General features: G+C 33.4%; 1 protein-coding gene across 2 annotated transcripts in view; it reads left to right on the top strand.

Moving 5' to 3' along the window:
• The first annotated feature begins 1,741 nt into the window (after positions 1-1,741).
• Positions 1,742-22,743, top strand: part of LOC142973029 (pancreatic triacylglycerol lipase-like) — a 31,414-nt gene continuing 10,412 nt past the window's right edge. The window contains exon 1 of one of the 2 annotated variants that reach the window (XM_076114546.1): positions 1,742-2,067. The gene's annotated coding sequence lies outside the window, so the exon portion shown is untranslated. The remainder of the gene's footprint in view (positions 2,068-22,743) is intronic. The other variant, XM_076114545.1, reaches the window with a different exon arrangement.

Below are 22,743 nucleotides of genomic sequence, written 5' to 3'. Positions count from 1 at the left end.
ACGATGTCTCTATAGCGCGATATAACGTCATTTACTGCAAGACCAAATGGTTTCTTTTTATTAAATACATACAGCCTGTTTAGTTACTATCATAGTCAGGTAGGTAAGTACATTGGAGGTGCTATTGATTTTCCTGAAATACCTTATATAGGTACCATAAATAGGATATATAGGATAGAATAGGTAATTGAATACAATAGAATATTATAGGTTATTACAGAAACAAGGTAAAGTAAATGTTATAATCAAAATTAACAATAGAAGTGGAAGGTAGGTAGGTACATTTTAATTTATTGACACGAAATAAAATAAATGTGTCACAATCATAAATAATGAGAAATATGACAAGGATATTTAGGTATATACAAATAGAACAAGGGGGACAATACGTATCTAAGTAACTTTGTTACCTATTATTATATGGGGATTGACACGAACATAATAAAATAGGCATTAATCGTAAAAATGCCTTAAAACATTAATTAATATTTACGCAACAAACATTTTGATATTATGAATCTATGTAACAAATTGTTAACTAAATAGATACATCATATCAAAATAACTAAATATTTTTTAAGAATAAAAGCATTGAAACATTGCTTAACACATTTAAAAAACAGTCATAATAAAAGCTATTTGTATGTCTGATGAGTGGAAATGATCTTCATAATTTCTCCACTGTTCGAAGTCAAGGTTATTACCATCGTTTACTCTGCTACCTTTACGCTCTGTTTAGTTCCCCTATTTTATTGGCCAGACCAAAAATAACTTGTACTTAACAATGCAGAAATTATACCAATAATATAATATTAAAAATAATAACTACGTTTAGTTTAAGAACTGTAAACAGAATAACTAATAAAGCTACGTCAGAACTTCATAGGAAGAGTGTCATTAAAATTGTAGCGATTTCTAAAGTTTGATAACATGTTATGTGTAAATGTTTAAAACGTTTTTCTAACTAAGTAACTAACTGTTAAACTAAACATTTGTCAAAACTCAGCATTTGGACAGCAGATACAAAAAAATGAGCAAGCTCTATGAAAGAAAGCACAAGAGTACAAAGTTTACAACGTACGATGTTCTTTGACTTTAATATAGCAGTAATAAATTCATCTTGGGAAAGTGAAGGATAGAGCATGAAGCTGAATGAAAAAAGCTCAGATTCTGAACAATGTTAACTAATACATAAATGACAGGAGTGTCTATAAACTGAATCGTTTATACAATTTTAAAATATTTACATGGACCGTAAAGTACAAGATTAAAAGCTCACCTTTTGCTTAGTCGATGTTCTTATTCTCAACTTTTTTTGATTTTCAGTGAAATACTAATAATTGTTAAGAATTATTTTTGCATATAGGTGCTTTTCTCTAACTATAGTAAATCTGCGACTATTTGTTATAATAAAGAGAAAATAAATCTGGGCATCAATGACATAACTAATATAATACCATAATAACAGGTATTTACTTTCTCATTGTAATCCAAATCACCTGATCGCGTCATTGTCTGCCCATGTACTTAGCGCATGAGTAATTACTAAACAGAGATCTCAATCTAAGAATGTGCGGGCCTGAAATATTATCTGGGCATCAATCAATAAAATAAATTACTCGTAAATGGCTTTTAGAAGCGTCAGGTTGCACATAGTAGGTAGGTACAATGAAAGTGGTGCGGCGTCTGCAGCCGGTCTGGCGGCCCACCGCGCGACGTCGCCGTGCTCGGTGCTCGCGCGCAACACCGGCGCAGCGGACGAGCCAGTGCTCACAGTACTTTCCCGAGCCGCGCACGCGCACCGACCGCCGGTATTACTACACTCGGAAACGATCCGAAATTACGTGATTCCATTTAAAGCCATTCCCATTCAAGTGTAGCTACACTTAAATTCGTTCTATGTATGTTATAAAACCTATTGGGTAACAGGCTATTGTTCACTACCACCCCGTGGTTGTTTGTGTGAGCTTCGTGCTACAAACGTACAATTTTCAGAAGTGTAATAGCTAACTAAGAAAAGCGGAAGATTAGGGGTGAGCGGGTGAGAAGAAAATCATAGGCTCACGGGTGAGTTGATGTATGATATTATAACAACACTACCGTTATCGGAAAATACATGCTTTCCTAGCTGTAAGAAAATAATAACACAACTCGTTCAATAATTACGCCTATATAACGCACAACAGGTACTTTTGAACGCGGAATTTTAATAAATGCAACCGGAGCATGTAACATGTTTCAAATGTAAGTACTACGAAGAATTATGTTTACTAACTGTTACAAGTACGGAACTATATGTACTCATATCGCTTTTTAAAGCGTACTTAGACACTAAAAACCTAATAAATACATTTCAGCACAATAGTAAACCAAATGCGAGTACTTACTTTAGCTATTAAAAAATAAAAATAGATTGCTACGTTTGTCAGTTTTTTAATTTCCTAACTTTAATAAAACAATCCGATGTCATGATACATATCTATGAACAGAAATTGCGTTCAAACACATGAACAATATTAATTTGGATTGAGGTAGAGCTGCATGACAAGTCTCTAATTAAAAGTAAAATATAAAACATAAAAAGATATTACATATAGAGTAGTTACGTTATACCGAAACTGGATCACTAGTCCAATGTCAAAGTAAAACAAAAAATATTATGTCAATACAGCAACTTAGTTACAATTTGGAGGAAACACTTCCGAGTTCGTAATCAATACGAATAGCTACGTGAAACCACGTAAAAACTACGTCCACGGCTCAATGCGAACCGCAATCAATTTCCAAGTTCCTACGTAACCACTAAAAACTATCATTACCGTAACTCGCTATTATTCATTTATCGGACATATTGTGAAATGATACTTATTTTCACAGTTCTATTAATAATATTTGTCATCTCACAACGTGATTATGTATATTTCAATATTGATTATATTCAATTTCATTATACACTCATCAAATCAAACCGATATGTGTAAATCATATGTAACGATTGTTGAAGAAAGAAAAGAATTATAAGAATAAGAAAGAAGAATTAGGAATTTATATACTTCTCTTTACGCTCAAAGCTTATTATAATAATAGCAAATATATTCTAGGTATACTTCAAAAGTCAAGTCTTATTTAGGTACGTATCTTACGCATTAAACAAACAGCTGCTTAATTGGATTTTTTCAGAATTTCCCATTCCCAATATCTTGTCTCAGTTTCTAACCGATCGAAAATACCGTCACGTATTTTTCAATAAGAATAAGTTTTTGTGATAACAAGGAAATATATGGCCTAAAGATTAAAAATGCGAAGTTGTTGTTTATCTTTAGCAATCATTTACATTTACAGAAGACTAGGTCACCTGAATGCTAAAAGTTGTCAGAAAAAGCAACATTATAAATATTCAAAATCTTTGACAAAATATACAACGATGTTCTGATTTAAAGGTTGAAGTGCATGTCATTTATATAAATGATGGTGTAAAACATTAATGTAAATCTAATCATTTCGCAGTACTCACATGACTTCGAAATCGGAAAAACATAGCTGTATTTCTACCTTAACTTAAAAGCTTCCCGACAACTAGATAATGTATAACTACTCAAACGTCCAATTATATTACAATACCCTCCACGGACGTTAGAGCGGATAACGTTCAGATTATGAGCTTTGTATGGCTATTTCAAAATTGGTATTATTTATTGTTAATTGCTTTATATATTTTCATATCTTATTTTAGTTTCAATAATAAGATGCTAGCTACGAAAACATTAGCCTGTGTGTTAATACAAGTGTAAATTATATGCGCAGTAAAAGTATCGAAATCCGTTCTCTCGTAGGTATTTACGTCAAATAGTAACAAACATTTGAACATAACACACAACACTATCCTTACAAACTTTCGCAATCGTGATAGCGGTAGGATCTATAAATTTTATTGAGGTGTAAATATCGGAAATACATTAAATAAACGCCTTATTAATGGAAATTACCGATGTTACTTGCGATTACAATTTCTAATCAGATCTTCTACTAATCGGCCACTTAATTTTCTCAGGAAGTATTAGCGTTGACCGCTGCGATCATGCCCAGATCTATGTGACCACTTGAACGGAATGATATCAATAGATTGTTATCACGACCGGTGGTTACTCAATATTTGTTGTCATGAAGCCTTGGCGGTATGTGCTACGCACGCCAGGCACGTGCGATGCATTAAGCAAGTAGATACCGATACCGGCGGACCCAGGCGACCAGCTGCTTGCAAAACGCATCGCTTTCTAATCACTAGAACCTTCGAAAAACCGTTATTTACTTAAAAATACATTTACATTATGCGACAAGTGTGGTATTAATAAGTGCGACAATTCACACGCGGACATCGCACTTTATAGACAGATGAACGTACGCCCGTCATCAAATATGTACTTCCAGTTTTCTCATGCGTCAATCGTATGAATGCTAGGAAACAAAGGTCTGTTATTAATACTCTTTGTCAATAAGAAGATACTACCAGCACTATGATTAGAAAGTTATAAGCATAATTGATTACACCTAATGCTTATCAATTAGCTTCCTGTAGTTTCATCTCATTTTAAAGATGTTACTGACACGCTATACAATGATTTGTGACTTGTATCATAAAGTTAGGTAATCCTTTTAGTAACCAAAGTGAGTTTCAGATATTGTAAAAGTGCACGAGTAGGTAAATGATAAGGTTTTCCTCGTGGCCAGGAAGTTGTTGTTCATTGTTAACGTTGACTACCATTTATATCGAACAATCTTCAGGAAAATAGGAGCGAAAACATAGGATGATATTTACAGAAATATCTTACGCAGAATAGAACTGAAGTGATCGATGCTCTATTGCTTCCGGACCGATAGTTTTTAGTCGTATCGATTGCGCTACTAATGTAGTTTTAATACCATTTTAATGTTAAATGAGTCCCCAGGAAGCTTGTAAAGTGTGAAAGTTCATAGAGAATTACACAACGATATCGTTTGATACGGCAGCTGTGCAGTGTTCGGTGCAGTGGGTGAATATGTAAAATAGTTGCACAACGGCTGAACATTACGTCCCCCGTTTTAATGCTTCGCTACTACATTACGGCATTTGTCTAACTAGGCAACAATGTAAGATAAAACCGACTTACTGGTTTGAATTTCAATCGTTGGTATATTTCAAAACGATTTGAGTAAAAGGATGATACAAATCATCCTACCTACATATGAATTCTTTCTGTCTAGCAAAAGGGATTTTCATCAATAAGGATTCAAAAAATAATTTTAATTATTATATTAAAATGTTTTTTTATGTGGAAAAACTAAACATCGATTGTTAATTTTCCACATTACTAATTCTATATAAGAAAAAAACGTCTGTGTGCTGCTCACCAACAAACCGAGGAATGTTGTAAATAATTTTTAAACGTATGTACTTAACTAAGAAGGGCAAATAATGTACAGGTAGGTTTTTTTGGCAACAGGTATTTTGACCAGTACGTAAAGTTGTAACAGGTGCGGCTAAGGCTAGGCTACACTAATATTAGCTTGCGGTGTTTGTGTTTCATACTTGCGACTATTGACTTGTCGACATTGCCTTGTCCTAACCTAAGTATTAGTTGACAGACAGTGCGACCTCCTTAAATTATTCGTCTCTTTAAATTTATGATACCTATAACGTTTTGTTAGCTTTGGTTTTATTTCTGTTTATTTATTGCAGTGAAGCTGTGCCTCGATTCTCTACTATTATCGACTACCGAAAACCGACCTGTCATCGAGAAATTTTGTATGAAAATCTGATCAGCGCCTCTGACGGGTGTCGGAGGAAAAATTTTGGCAGTACATTCTAGATGTCAAAATTTTGATAGCTAGCCGGTTATCGGTAGTCGATAGTGGTAGTGAATCGAGACAGTAAACGATGCTTAAGGCCCAGCGCAGACAGACCGGAATAATCCTCGCGCGGTCTCGAGCATTTTCTTTACGGCTCGCGGATGCTCGAGCATGCTCGCGACTGCTCGAGCCTGCGCGAGGAAAGCGTTCTAGGTTACCATTCTTCATTAAACAGGCCAGATATCGTGAAAATTCGTCAACGATGGTAGACTTGGTAATTTCTTTTTTGACTGAAGAAGAATAAAAATGACATTCTCTCTCTTTAAACTCAGTAAAAACATTGAAATTTTTCGTACGATGCCGGCGGCGACGCGAGGCCGCGTGGGGATACCCGCGCATCCTCGAGGATGCGCGAGCATTTTTTGTCAGGTTCAAGCAATTATGCACTTTATTTTAACTAATTTAAAGTTGATTTTCAAGTGCGTTAAAAAAATCCTCTCCGCTGCGCTCCTCTTGGTCTGCGCTGACCCTAACATTTGTTTGTACTTAGTTAAACTTTTATCGCTAAAGTTGGGAAAACGAAATGTTCAGCCTAATCTAGATAGACTACGAGCCATTATATATTATATGCTTGACCCAAAATTCTTAATTAAATTTCTTTGAAGTTTCAAGTTCGGTACTGCATGGAACATGCATAAATCGTCTCAAATTTTATGAAGAAGAAATCAAATGCTTTATTTTTAATATTACTTTCCTCGTTGGGAAAAACGCAACAGTTTTTGTTAGCAGAAAGAAATAATTTAATAATAACTAACATTAAACTTTAATGGCCGGATGAATGCCAAACTTTGCGGTTACAATCCATTTACGGCGCTAATTTATTTCTGATACATATTGCAAATTGTCAAATACAGCCTCAATTTATCAAGCAGTTTCTCTTTGTGGCAAAATGATATACGACTAGTCGTATATAAATTGAATCGATCAGAAGCATTTTGTAATGCAAAGCATAGACGTGATATGAAAGAATAAAAGGTTACCACTCTACAAGTCCACGCTATACTCCTTGTATAGCATCAAAAGATTGAATGATACTCAATTACAAATAGAGTTATTGTTTCTTTCGTCGATTCATCAGATAAAATTGTATTTGAAATCTATTGTTCACAACATTTGAATACTATTTGTAATCTGATATAAATATTTCAATTCTAGTGAAAATGTTTCAACAAAAATATTTTTTATACTTAAAATAGCGATCAATCTAGTAGATCTTTTTTTGCTATCTGATATACCTGATTACTAAACATGAATATTTGTAATATAAAAACAAAGCGAAATATTAATTATTCTAGCCCCATATTTCTAAGGTTGCTGTAATTTACCGTAAAAAAGCAAATAGTAACCTGTTTACAGACAATAAGCGATAATATACGCGATGCTGAAAATGTTACATGTCGAATAAAACAGTTAAATAAATCACTCCTTTCTAATAGAAACACTTAAATAGGCGCGCAAGGCTATCAAGAAATTTTGTACGAAATTGGCAATAGGTTAACTGAGTACATTTGCGATTGGGTTTTGGAAAAAAATGTCGTTCACCTACATCGGCCAGCCTTGGTTCCGTTTGCAATATTTTTTAAATGAATCGTTACGTTTTTAATACACCATTGGTTCGCAGTAAACGGACTACCGGTCAATATCGCGATGAAAACAATATAACATTAGTTTAACTGCTCACCGCGGACAATCGGCCACTGTCTACCTTTTATATAAGCGTTATAATTATGATTTTACCGTTACTTTTACGATTATCAGGTTAGCAATGACTAATAGCTTGGAAAAACAAATAAAAAATGATTTATAAATGTTATTATACTTTCAAAAACTCGTCTAAAACGTAACAACTAGACACTGTTTTATTTATAAGAACGACGTTACGTTTGTTAACATGCGTAAATGAAACAGAAATTAAAGTATAAAACAAGACAAGCAAGTATTCGGCAAACTTAATATTACTAAAAGCTACACTAAAAAAAGCAATTTTGACTTTCTACGATATACACGAGATAACTGGAATACAAAAAGATGTTCTCACTTGAAAACAGTAAAACATTGCATTTCACACGAACGTAACCATTAGGTTTAGTTTTGAAATGTTTATTACATGAGACAGGTAATAGATCACTTGATCCATTAGTTAGTATGTAGGTCAATGACATCGTGAACCTTGTCGCCGCTGGACGGACAGTCATTAGACTGGAGCGCCCAAAACCGAAACTAATGGCGTAGACTCTTAGATACAATAATATGAAAAGTGAAACCAAATTAAAACATCGTGAGTTCACCGAAGTTCAAACACTTTGGTCTTTGTTGGATAGGTACTATGCTGATTCTAAAAATAAATGATGTGATTAACATTAACAGTATGGTAAGCGATTGTGGGAAAATTGGCACATCCGAGATCCTTCAACATTAAAAATGATTGAAAAATCATAAGATTGTTTCAAATTCTCATTAAACCTGAAAGACTATTGGATCAACAAGATCTGCAAACCAAAATAAAGTATAATTTTTTACAATATCAAAACGAAGACAAAACTTATGAATTGCATTCTCTACCACTAAACTCAAACCCTCTTACACCGAGTCACGCACGTCTCGCTATGAGACAGTAGAGTTAAAAACCATTTGGTTGCATAGTCGTTAACTTTCAATAAAAGTGACGATAAGGAAGTTCTAGAGGATCAACGTCCTCCCTGACTTCCTCATAGTAGATTGTTTTGATAATCCAGCTATTGTTACACAATATCGATTAGTTTTGATATTCAAATAACAAATTTGCATGAAACTGTGCCAATGAAATGTAAATAAGAATAACCTTTTGATATATGAATACTTACTTAAAGAGTCATTCACACTAACATAGTATTTTTGTTTACATCAAACGCATTTTGATTGTTAACCATTTGTAAACACAAAAACTACAAAATAACGACTCATAGTCCACGTGTTGTACACATTATATAATACTCTGATTAAATTTAAACCACTTCGCGAAATAATTCGTCTTTCAATAAGAATAATTTAAAAAGACATTATCAATGTAGAACAGCAATTCATCTCGTTCTTCTTTTTCGTGTTAGACCTCGAAAACCGCGGCCTAATGACCAGCGCATTACCGACCGACCTCAATATGTACTGCGTGACATAACAGACATAACAGTTACGTTGTATGAGTTCTAGTCCGATGCTCCCAAACTATTGTGTCTCATAATACCCTATACAGTTCGCAGTATTGCAAACGCCGTTTCCTTATTGTTGCATCAAAAGACAATTTTCTAATGATAACCTGTACAAGTGTACATGCAGACGATAATTCGCGGTGTCTCGCCTCGTGAACTATACTCGTGTTTACCATTGTTCAGTAAGTAGAGTCACGATCGACCCGCAGATGTCCCCATTGTTTGACTTAAAGTATTCTCATGAGTATTAATCCAGGTCAATTTTCTCATGAACCAACGGTTGGAAAATTGGTATCATCTCCAATGGCTCAATTGCAATGTATAAGATGACTTGCCTTTGCTGAGCAAATATTAAACCTAGGTCTAGCATTTAATATGGTCGTATCAACGTTAGGAAACATCCGACACTTAGGGCAAGCGTGTAATTTCAAAGATAAACAGAGTAACTTCACGACGCTATGCGGGCGTCGCACCTGTGTAACTGTGACAGTGACATAAAATTCTACTCCATTCATACTCTATTTTACTTAATCGCTGTTTAAGTAAACATAGGTTAAAATTATCACATAAAAATATTCCCAAATTTGTAGAGCCTACATCACAGCATTTAATTAATTTAAAGTACAAGTAAGCATTAAGCATTAATTTTATGTACAGCTTGTGGTTGTGGTTGGAGTTAATTGATTCAAGGACAATTTGAAATCAATCACTTACATTAACATAAATTAAATTAATTATTTTCTAAAGCTTTTAAAAAACGCATTTTTATCGGTCATCAGCCTGTAAGCATTGAGAATATGTATCAGAAGTCCGAATGTTTCGGTTTGTTCATTAATAAGGTAACAAAAATATCGCTAGGCACAGATGTGACAAGGTTGTGGGAGCTAGAATCGTTTCTAGATGCGTTGATAAATCGTGAGGATTATTTATCAGAGCGCGTCGTGCATAGCAATCATTGGAGTTTCAGCGCCAACGCCTGCTGCATAGCAATCGTTTATACATCTGCCAACTGACGTCACTTGCACTACCATAAATTAACAGTACAGTAGCTCGATTCTGTACTACTATCGACTACCGACAACCGAACTGTCATCGAGAAATTTTGTATGAAAATCTGATCAGCGCCTCTGACGGGTGTCGTAGGAAACATTTTGGCAGTACATTCTAAATGTCAAATGTCGGTAGCTAGCCGGTTGTCGGTAGTCGATAGTGGTAGAGAATCGAGGTACAGGAACTACTGTTTTTATTACTTTATCTTAAATCTCAAAGGCAAAAAAATTATACTCTAATCTGCTGCTATAATATTGCAATGAAATACCTTGTCTGAGCGTAATATCCAAAAAATCACTTAAAAAGTTTATTCACAGCGTTTGTCTCGTCTAAGGAGAAATCTGTCAATACTCAGAACAAAAAATGGACTGTTCAGGAATCGATGTCATGGAGATCGCGGTGCATTGACACAAGTGCATTGTGGCTATCCGACCACCGTAACTAATATTCTATCCGTCACGTTACTTCACTTTTATATACACTTTGAGCTTCGTGTGTCATTTCCTCTAAAACAGACATGCAGTGATAGCATACAGTCTATTTATAGTATCATCTGCATTAAATGATAGTTTATTATATTGAAATAAAGACAGGCCTTGGGCAAGCTGCAGTATTCTTATAACTTCCTGGTCGTGTTAGAAGGAATACAAGTGTACGTAGATTTATGTGTGTAGAAACATTTGACTTGAGTTTTCGTGTCACATATGTATATAAAATTATCTCAAACAAGAAATTCTATTTCATTACAAAGTCAGATAATCTGTCATTATTTTATCATAATTGTTTTCTCTTTTCTCTCCTAACAATACATCAATCCTAACCTTCAACCTGAAAGCTATTGGTAATCAATTTTCTAATAACTTTCATCGTGGAAAAAGAAATTCTATACGGTTGCCACTGGAGAAGCTAAACCAGACCGACTCTCGAGAGAAAACAAATACTTTCGCTGACTACGAACTGACCCAGTCCTGTACAACAAACAGCATCTGGCTTGCATTTATTAACTCCTACACTAACTGTTTTTGAACATTCATTAGAACAAACGTAGTGAGTACATCTAACTCATTCTCAAGTAAGTATCGTACAAGAGTCCATTATGTAACAATTAGTATCCATCACATTCTTTCAACCAGTCACTGCTAATTTCTTCCATGGTACATTTCTGTTTAATAAAACATCAAGAAAAAGAAATTTCCCTGTGGCGTAAACATGTAAATTAACGTGTAATGTGGTGAATACACGCGTGCAAGTTTTTCATAAACCGTTTCTAGCACTAAATGAGACTATTTGTATGATGTTATGATAAAGTACATACAACATAATACGAACACTGAGTAACAACACATAAAATTTTAATAATTTCGAGAAAATACCATGTGGTATATTTTTAATTCCGCCGCCTTCGATTTCAATCTTATCTATAAATAGCTTAACTTCAATGAATTATTATCTGTTTCACAAAATATTTCGTTATCACAGAATCATAATACAGCCCATGATTTATGGTTAGTAAATATATAAATATCACTAAGCCTCTATGAATATTAATTCGGGGACAGGGCGACCTCGTGGCTTACTGTTCTAGAACGAGATAGAGATGAGGCTCACAAGGCCGTCTGACATTTTGGTCATTGCACTGTTTACTTTCTCGACCAACTTCGCACCCAGTTCTTGAAACGAAGCATTGTGACAAATCATTGCTTAACCGACAGCTTGTTCAAATGATCTACAATAACACCTGTTTAAATAGACTCCGAATGGCTTTCCTCGAGTTTCATTAATACCTGCTTATTAATAGCTTCCTGGCTATATTTATTTCCTCCTTAATACGCCTTATACATAAAAACAAGTGAAGTTAATACATGTTTATATGAAGTGTTTCCTTTCTTTCACTTGTTTGTGAAAATGGAAAATAGAAAACGAAACATAACTTTACTCAACATATGAACAAACTATTTTGTTCTGTTTATCGAAATAAGTATTCGTTTGTAACTGTAGAATTTTGTTTTATATCCACCAAGCTATGTGTATCAAATCAAACGATCTGTGTTTCGTTTCCTCAATAAGGACACCGGTGTAATTTACCTGCGTTATTGCTGTTTAATTAATCAAAGTACGCAAATATAGTTACCAATGCACCATTCGTAAAATGCTTATTGAGGTTGCTTGTATTACCATAATAGACCGCTAAAAAGCATAACAACTTTAAACTCGGCCAAATTTTACATAAATTAAGAATAATAAAATCCACCTGCAGTATTTTTAATGCAAATATTTATTTGTGATGTTAGTCTAACCCGTGTTAGTATAAATAAATTTACAATAGCTGAGAAATCGTCTTGTTAACATAATAAAAGATGTATTCAAAATGTTGTAGTGTAGATCAAATTCTGCCATAACCAGATTAAAAACACGTTGACTAAGTGAAATCGTGTATTAAACACGAGATAAGCCAAACAATGGCGTAAAGACCATCAATCAACGCCACCCACTGTACCGAGTTTACTTTTTAATCAGAAAAATACCGATCTAGGTGAACGAGCGTAACTAGAATTGAATACTCGCCCGACCAGAGCTTTTTCTATACAATTAGCTATTACGTTATCCGCTAAGTAACTTACACTATCATTTATAACAAGCATAATACTCTGAGACTATGCATTTATTTAACTTTAATATATATCGGCTACTGAGCAAACTTTCACAAGAAACACGCCGGTATCTTTATTATGCTTTCAGTACACATAATTGTTGTTAACTGCACGAATTGATTCGACATCCGGACTCATTGAACATGTCTGTCAATGGTGCACAAAATTACTTTTATAGAAAAGATCAATTGAACCACCCACGAAGTAAAACGAACATATCTTTTTTATATTGAAAGATATTCAATCAACCGGAGCACAAAAAAGTTATTGCCCAACATCGACTACTACTAATGTAAATCATACGCCTAATTTTCTATGCGTAACAGCTCAAAATGACGTCAGTTATATGAAAAAAAGAACCTAGCACATACTTCAATAGGAAGATAAGTAGTGAGTACCTGTGAGTCGTGTACTCTTCAAGTATTGAACTATTTACTCGGCACGTTTTGTTGTCAATCATCATATTTGCACAATTCAGATAATGTAAATGCGCTTTGAAATAAATTATAGAGTTGCGAAAACAATTGCAGATACCGAACGGTTTCAAACGTTTTTTGCACTCACTACTTCTATTGTTTATGCCAATTGGTAGTGACTGCTCTAAGCGTGTAGTAATACTACTATCGTAGTTCGTATGGACACTGTATACAAACGACGTTATTAATCAGGTAGATATATACCTCATTGTTTTCCCAAGTACATTCAACTAATATTTTCCGATACGCAAAGTTCATCGGCGAAAGCCAATAAATTCGTGCTAATTAATTATATTTAAACATTAGTATCCCTTTTTTTAATTATAATTATAATAAGAGTTTCTGATACTCAAAGTATTATTAAACTTATAGAATAAACGTTACACGAATACATTTTTCTACCTGTCATATTCACTTAAAACATACGATTCTTTAAACTGTCACTATATGAGTGGTGCGTATAAAGAAATAAAACACCTTTTACCAAAGCTTGGCACCGACTAATACTTGCAACTTTATTATTTTCGAATAGCAATTACAGCGAGGCTTATTACATCGACTGTCAGAGCAATATTCGACTAATCTGTTATTATTAAAAACTGACTGTAAGCTGATATTATAATACAAATACAATCTAAAAAATAAAACATGGCTTAAGCAATGGTATGGGTGCTTATGTAATGAATAAAAGGCAATGAAGTTAGGCACTGTGAGAACAATCTCATACTTTCTCTATACAAGTAGAGCAACTTTTTAATGCCATCAACTTAATCCTTCTATAAAAAATATAATTAACAGTGCATAGTTTCTAATACATGATTTGTTTCTATTGAGATGTAAACTAGTATCATTGTCGCAATAACAACGTAATTCTTTATGAACTTAACTTACTTTCGCGTGACAAATGCGTAATATTATATCATTTTAAGTCTGCATATTTTAAGTCGCACGGAATATATTTCATTAGTCATTTTCCCAGACCTCGTTTTCTGACAATAAATGGTTTAGTGCATAGAATCCAATTACTAAATACCGTGGAGGCAAGATGTGTTATTTATTCAATGTTTATCACTTAAATTTCCATTTACGCTACTTAACACTATTTAAATGAATTACAAAATATTTCTCAGTAAACAATTACGTAGAAAACTACAGTAAATTTAATACTTAAGTCAAAATAGTATGGGCATATTATCATTGTAGTAAGTACCTATACAAGTAATTTAGTAATATTCCATCTATACAAAATCTGAGTAACTATTACATGTTGGGAAAGTATGATGTAAATTGCACAACACTAGTTAATAATCTTTTGATATAAATCTACAATAAGATATTTATTACGTTGATAAAGGACTTTCGCTAATCCTTATGACTGAAACACATCTCAGAAAAAGCACTTGAACACGTAGTAAGGAACTATAGAGACTGCATTGTACATAACACCAACAATATAAATGTTCTGTTGTGAATGCGTAATGAATTGTGAATATAAATCATACATTTTCTAATTTTGTTATAATAATCATAAAATTAGATTAAAGTTTATTAGACACGGCCCAAATATAAACCTTTTGAAAGATTAGCGAAAATAGTGTTCAAAATATTTTACAAACTATCGCCGAACAAAAGAGTAAAAAAGTATCATATGACATACACCCCCTTGCGTGCCTAACAATACAAGATTTCTTTCAACTTTTTCTCTCAATATTTATTGTTTAGAAGGCGTGTATTGTTAACTAAGATTTTCCCGACCTATTTTTAGTCAAAATCGATACCTAAGTTAACACACGTTATGTTTTCAATAATCTAAATATAAATAATTACATAACTCAAAGGGGACTGACTGACATAGTGATCTATCAACGCACAGCCCAAACCACCGGACAGATCGGGCTGAAATTTGGCATGTAGGCATCCGCTAAGATTTTGAGGGAAGGACTTTGATCAATTCCACCCCCAAAAAGATTAAATAGGGAATGAAAGTTTGTATGAGAATTCTGTCCTAAGAAACGAACCACGCGGATGAAGTCGCAGGCAAATGCTAGTTTTCAATAAAATTGAATAGTTTATGATAGATAAATAACACAAGCGATGCAAGTGCATCGACTCAGAGCTTTCTCTCCACCAGTGACCTCATTCTTACAAGTATCAAGTAAGCGAGATCGATCTAAACCTGTCCTCATTTCGAGAGCCTATTCCATCACATGCCATAGGTTCATTGGACTCGGCCACCAATCCATCTAGAAAAGTTGTCGAGGATTATGCTGATGAATAAAAAAAACTCTTACTTTTTGTTGATTAATTTGATCGTAGAAGAGGTCATAAGTCATAAACATAAATACAGATTTAAATTAATCAGTTACTAATGTTAATAATCAAGAAACGAGAGATTAGATAACTAATTAGTGTTAGAATTAATCTGTCCCAATGACCTCTTTTCTGCAAATTACATATTTTGTGTCATGTGATAGATTTAACTGTCGCCAATAAGTATTGACGCGTCTGAAGGTAAGCTACTTCAAGTATTATGTAAATAAACAATTTTAGGCTAAGGCTTCTTGTTTTAGTCATAAAATAGCAATAAAATAAATCAATAAAATAAGTACTAAATATTGGTTTGTAATTTATGAATGGGTAGTCAAAAAAATATCTACATTAAAATATGAGTACCATTGTTGTGTTTAAAAGGTGAATGATTGTTATTTAATTACTGACACGCGCCTAAGTAATGGGCTACAGACATAAAACATTCATAAATTATTCAACGAGGAGTTTGCGGTTATTGTGATAATTTAATAGACAACTGTCACTTGTATATGATATATCACTTGTAATACGAGATCCTTCGTATTAAATGTTTACAATTAGATTGGATGCAAAAAAGTACAAAAATAAGTAATAAGTGCTGTTGCATATTTTCCTTAAAAGTTGTCGACAGCTCCTCGCCCAATGATCGCATGTGTTTCGTGGTATCTCTGCAGTCACATAACTTTCAACTCTTTGGACATCCGATCTTTTGTACAGTCATACTGATTTAACTTTTTAATACCTGTACGAACGTGTTTATCAAATGTAATATAACACCGACGGATCTGGTTATCCACAATCAAGTATCTCGGCTAATAATTATGCAAAACTGCCGAATCGTGCAGAGAAAGTAATTTTGTCGTTTATCGACTCCACCCCTGTGTTTATCTGTAATTTGTTGTATGTTTATAACCTTAGACATTGCGTAATTATTCAAAAAACGATATAAATTATTGATATCCTAACCATAAATAATATTATATCATGATTAATTTAAATAACATAATGATGTCCTACAGTCTGGTAGAAAGTCGTCACCAGGTTTTTCTCGAATAAACAATATAACGGTGAAATATTCCCAATACTGAATAACAGAATTACATCACTCTGATAATATATTATATACTTGTTTATCTAGATTTTAGTTGTTATGAAACAATGATAATATATTATATGCAGCTTGTTCGGTTATATTATAACTTAATCAAACACATACATATTTAATTAGTAGAGCAAAAATACAAAAAGCAGACATAGATAGATATTGGTGCTAATTCTCAATATCAGTTAATAAGGCAAAAAAGGTTATGTAATGATTATATACTAAATGATTATAAGTAAGTAGTGAGTAATTTAGAAGTTGAGTGAATACTTCGTGTAAAGGTCATTAACCCTAATCAGGTGTCAGAGCAATAAAGCTAGATTAATATTGCATCAATCTTAACTAACTTCAATCATAATTAGAAAGATCATAAATAACAAACAGAAGCTCGTCAGTCAGACATCATGCAAAGTAAGCATGACGCATCAGTCATTAAGTCATGCAGTTTTATACAAATAGAGATGTTACTTTTACATAACTGATTCTCATAATATGTCCTTGCACACGACAAATAGCTAAAATAAACAGACTCAGTAAATATTATTATAACAATGCTAAAAAGGTTAGGTAAATCCATTGCCAGATCAACTAGCACATTTAAGGTATTTTTTCTACAATAGTTGGGTTTTTACTGGCCTACTTCAGAGAATTATCTACGAAACGATTGCCAATATTAATAATATTTAAAACATCACGATTTTAATAGGTTTTTAGTAAGGATATTTTCCTTATATAAGTACTATTGCCTTATTTTACTCACTAGGAACTACAGCCTGGTGTTGATGATGCTTAGATTGTTGATGTGTCTGAATATTATATGAATGCAGCGATTGTAGATATCCAAAATGTTGATTTTTTTTTATAAATATAAATGAGCTGATAAGCAACCACCAGCTTATAATAACTATTGTTTTGATTGACTTGTCGTGTGAGAAAATTTATTAGAAACATTAGCCAGAGTCAGTGTCCTTAAGCAAGTTTAGCTGTCATCCAACAATGGTATCTTAATAGTATCGAGAGTTCTTGCGTGCAGACGCGAATTATACCAGAAAATTGCCGTTACTAACACAAAACTGCACCGATTTCTACCAAAAAAGAAAGGACAATACAGCGAAGGACGTTATGATTTCAAAGGAATTTGAGCTCGTTAATACAAGTCGCACGAGATTTGGAACATACTGGTTTTATACGAGTACTAGCTGACGCGGCAAACGTTGTTTTGCCATGTAAATTAAAAAAAAAATTGTCACTTAGGGGTATGAAGAATAGATGTTGGCCGATTCTCAGACCTACGCAATATGCTCAAAAAATTACATGAGAATCGGTCAAGCCGTTTCGGAGGAGTATGGCAACGAAAACTATTTATCTCTATTATTTTCTTCTCTCATCTCTTTCTATTACTTTATTTCTAAATTTTATATATTTTTATTCTCAGATCCCCTTGAACACACACAAAAAAAATTTCATCAAAATCGGTCCAGTCGTTTAAGAGAAGTTCAGTGACATACACACTTACAGAAGAATTATATATATAAAGATTTATATGTTCGTGGTTCGTGCTATATACAAAAGTGACAGTGACCGCATTGACAAGTGCAGAAGGAGAAAGTGTCGAGTGCATGCAGTTGCACCATCTCCGCCGCCGCACTCGTGCCTCAAATGCCATGAGCTATACAAATAACTCATTGCAGACATTCATTACACCAATTCGCAATAACAGTTTGTTTACAATCTCCTGAATGTGGGTCAAAATGATTGCAATGCGCTCATTTTTATTTCTTACATCTTATCCATACTAATATTATAAAGCTGAAGAGTTTGTTTGTTTGTTTGAACGCGCTAATCTCAGGAACTACGGGTCTGATTTGAAAAATTCTTACAGTGCTAGATAGCCCACTTATCGAGGAAGGCTATAGGCTATATATCATCACGCTAAGGCTAATAGGAGCAGAGTACCAGTAAAAAATGTTATAAAAACGGGGAAAATTTTGACCCATTCTCTCTTATGTGACGCAAGCGAAGTTGCGCGGGTCAGCTAGTCTGTAATACTGAAAGTTTTAATTTACTTTTATTTAGGTCATTTTCTTTTTTTGGCTTTAAGCACAGTTTTTATAGAGAAACAAATATCAGCAGTAAAATAAAGATTGTTTAAATTGTAAAAAGTAACCAACTATACTAAAATGTTTATTTACAACATAAGTAATAAGTACATTGATAAAGAAAGCATAACGTAAACAGAGAGCATTCTAGAACATTACTTGTTACATATTGGTAGCGTGTGAAGTTGATACGGCAAAATGATTTCAACGTTCACACGCGTTGAAGTCTTCTGTTAGCGCAACTGCAACTGACTAGAGGCGCACAGCTGTAACTAAATTAACAAACTTTTAAAGTAATCTAATTGGTTAAATAGATATAAGTAATCAGATAAAATGGATTTTATGATGAATGCCGAGTACCATACCCACCGTATCCATATTTTTTATTTATTCGATTGCATTCAAAACTGCGTAAACAAGTTATCATAATAAATGTACTTAAATTTATTTTATTAAAATCCTGAGAACCATTAAGAGTTATTATGCAGATTATTGCATAGGCGAGGAATAATTTTGTTTATTAGGTATTTATTATATGTAAAATCGTGAATTAAACCAACAAGCATATCAATCTTCAAGCGTATTCATACCTTCCGAGAAAACTTTATATTTTATCCTTGAATACAAAAACAATTCCTACAGCAGTATAGTTTAAAATAATATTTATTTATTTAAAGGTAACACAACAGACTTAATATACATAATTATAAGAAACTTAATCATATAAAATACCCAATTGTAGCGTTACCAAAATATTACAACAAAAACTTAATTTGAATAGCCTAATACATAACAATAACATACAATTAACACTACAAAAAAAGTATTGTAAAGCAAGCACTATCAAACATTATTTTATATGGAAATTGAAGAAAAGTGGTATATAAATGTGCTTGGTATTGTTAATTCAGTGCACGGCGTTTCCTCGACGCGAGTAAACAAAGTGCGTGATGTCAACGACTCGTCTCTTGCGCATGCGCAGGAGACGAGTCGTATCTGACACGATATCCTCCAACTGAATATCTTATTGATGAATCTAATTACTACAGAGACAATAATCTTGTTACTTTAATAGTGACATTATAGCATGCATTTATAATGCTCGTAGCATAGTTCTGATATACCGTAGTATATCAGAATGATAGCCATATTATAAGCCATGTGTTCGTATTTTCATAAAAATCTTTGTTTAAATTTAGTATCTCATCATTCCTTCGAAGCCAAAAGTTTCACACGGTTTTCACGTATTCTTAGTTTAATGTACAACACATATTTTAGACTATAGAAAAACATATTAACAAATACCTCATAAATTAAAAATATAGGTAAACCTTCACAAATACCATTCAAAGAACTCAACAAATAATTGGTAATTTATGTGAGAATTCGCAAAACCAAATTCAATTATCTGATTGAGCGCACAAGTTCCGGCTTTACCTGTTTACAATAATGTATGCAGTTTATATGTTACCCCGTAACCCCGATCAAGTAGTGAGAAGCGATCGAGGGGAATGGGTTAACGCGATACATTCAACTGTAGCTCGATTCTGTACAGTGGAGACTGTGGAGTATCAAAAATTTGACATTTAGAATGTACTGCCAAAATAGTTCCTCCGACGCCCGTCAGAGGCGCTGATCAGATTTTCATACAAAATTTCTCGATGACAGGTCGGTTGTCGGTAGTCGATAGTAGTAGAGAATCGAGGTACAGTACACTGCTTGTTTGTGTTATTGCTGTACTTTATCTCTATATTCTCTAAGAAACCATTTGTTGCCCAACATTTCCCAACAACGTTTCGCAACGTCGCGTATGACATAAGGTTTAACATTCAGATTCGAGCGCGAATTTCGCGAACCAACAAAAGATAATAGTACCCAAAATCGATTCGACCTGTTCGCCAAATATGAGTGCTGTAGAAAATGCATGTCATGAGAAAGAAGCACATAACAAAAAATAATAAAGAAAGAATATGTGTTGCCTAGTATTCTTTGCCTGTAAAAAAAAAATGAATGTACAGTGTACACACCATATCTTTTTATTGCTTTTAATGCCAATTTATAGTGGGACAAAAGTTTCTATAATGTTTTTCAAAGTGAACATCACACGTATAAAATATGGGACATTGAGGTTTTCTACCAAGATTTTTGCATGCTTGTACACAATATATCAAACACCGTGTCACACAATCAATGTTTTATAGCAAAAGTTTTTTACATTAGGAGATATTAACTTGCCATTAAAAGTGCAGTCACGAGGCATCTCATGTGCGTTATTGACCGTGGGAAAGGAAAAGGAGTATCTACGTTAAAACTTAATGTTCAGTGCTTGTACACTTTCCAGTTCAAAATTTGCAGTAATGATTATAATTGGTGAAAGGCGCTCCTTGATAGTATACAAGATTTCAATGTTAAGAATTTAAAACAAATTTATACAATTTGAGATGCAATCTGACCGAATAACTCTAATTATTTTGATAACAGTCAGAAATGGTAGAATTTAATTGTTTTAAAGTTATAAAAAATAATTTTACTTAAGATAATCCTTTGTTATCTCCTTTACGAGTGAATTAAGATCCCAAATTATATTCCTTATGGCTAAGCATATCGAACGTTTCCGCCACTTGATTTGCTTTAATCTTCACTATGACTTTTAGAATCCTTGAGGGATTTACCGACGTTGTGAAGCTAAAGATAAATCTATTATGATAAAAGCGGGTCGACTACCTTATTAACTCACACGACTGATAGGAGATATATCATAGAAAAAGACATTGCAAAATCTATGAACTCGAAAACCAATTAAAACCTAAAATGGTTTTCCCCCTTCTTAATCAAATAACTCATACGTTTAAGCATAACATTACAGAGGATTTCCTAATTGAATAACTCAATAGAAGTGTACTAGTTTTGCGTAATTCGTAACATTGTAAGGTATAAATCGCGGTTGTTAATTAAACCGTTCGTTACAATGAGTACCGCGCGGGGTTACGTGCCTTACATGTTAAGATTATCTGTATGAAGCCATCTAGTCTGTAGAAAAACTATTAAGAATAGAATATAATATTTTTTGCGTAAAAAATAGTTAATGTATCAGAAGGAACACATTACAGTATCTATAGTATCCTTATAAGGATACAAATATACACACACAAACCTGGTTTACACGGTTGTTAATTTATCTATATAAGTAAGTAATTATTTAGGAGTATATAAGTTATTTGGTTACCAAAGTACAAGCTCTGCTTAGTTTAGAATCTTATGACCGTATGTGAGTTGTCCAATGATATTTACTTATATTCACGTCCGTTGTAATTGTTTGAAAAAAAAGTACATAAGCTCGGTAAATATATCGGACTTCAAACTCCAATAAAGAGGTAAAGAAAACTTGGAACCTTAGAAACGTACAACGTCATGTGGATTTGGAAAGTAGTGCTTTAACATGTTTCTTACACTGTATACAAAGGAATGAAAACAAGTTTTTCACTTTCAATTTCACCTTCTAAAACTAGCCGCCATAAACAAAGGTTGACACTAATTGCTTGTTCTATGATGAACTATTTGAAACATTGTCGCTGAGAAATACATGTTTGCCACCGCACTACGATCGGTAAAATATGCAACTGTCACGAGGCGCGGTTCCCAGGGCAGTATGTTAATTATTTTAAATTGTAAATTGAACATGTTTCGGTAAAGTGCTTATTTGATTAGAGTATATTAGTACCTGAAATTTGAAATTGGGTACACTGTATAACTCGTATATTCTACGGTAAATACTGTCCTGACTGCAAATACAGAAATAAATAAAATTTATAAATATTTGTCTTTCTATTAGAATACTTCAGTACCAAATTGCATAGTCACCGTCATATTTCTCGTTAACTTGATATTTGACTTATGAGTAACTGCCGGCAGAGATTCCAGTGAAGTTGCTTTACGTAACCGTAGAAGTAGCGTTATGTCAAGGTCACATTCACGAATATAAAC

Source organism: Anticarsia gemmatalis, chromosome 5 (genome assembly GCF_050436995.1).
Source record: "Anticarsia gemmatalis isolate Benzon Research Colony breed Stoneville strain chromosome 5, ilAntGemm2 primary, whole genome shotgun sequence".
Lineage (NCBI taxonomy): Eukaryota > Metazoa > Arthropoda > Insecta > Lepidoptera > Erebidae > Anticarsia > Anticarsia gemmatalis.
Note: the sequence above shows the minus strand (reverse complement) of the source record. Positions and strands in the feature narration are given on the sequence as shown.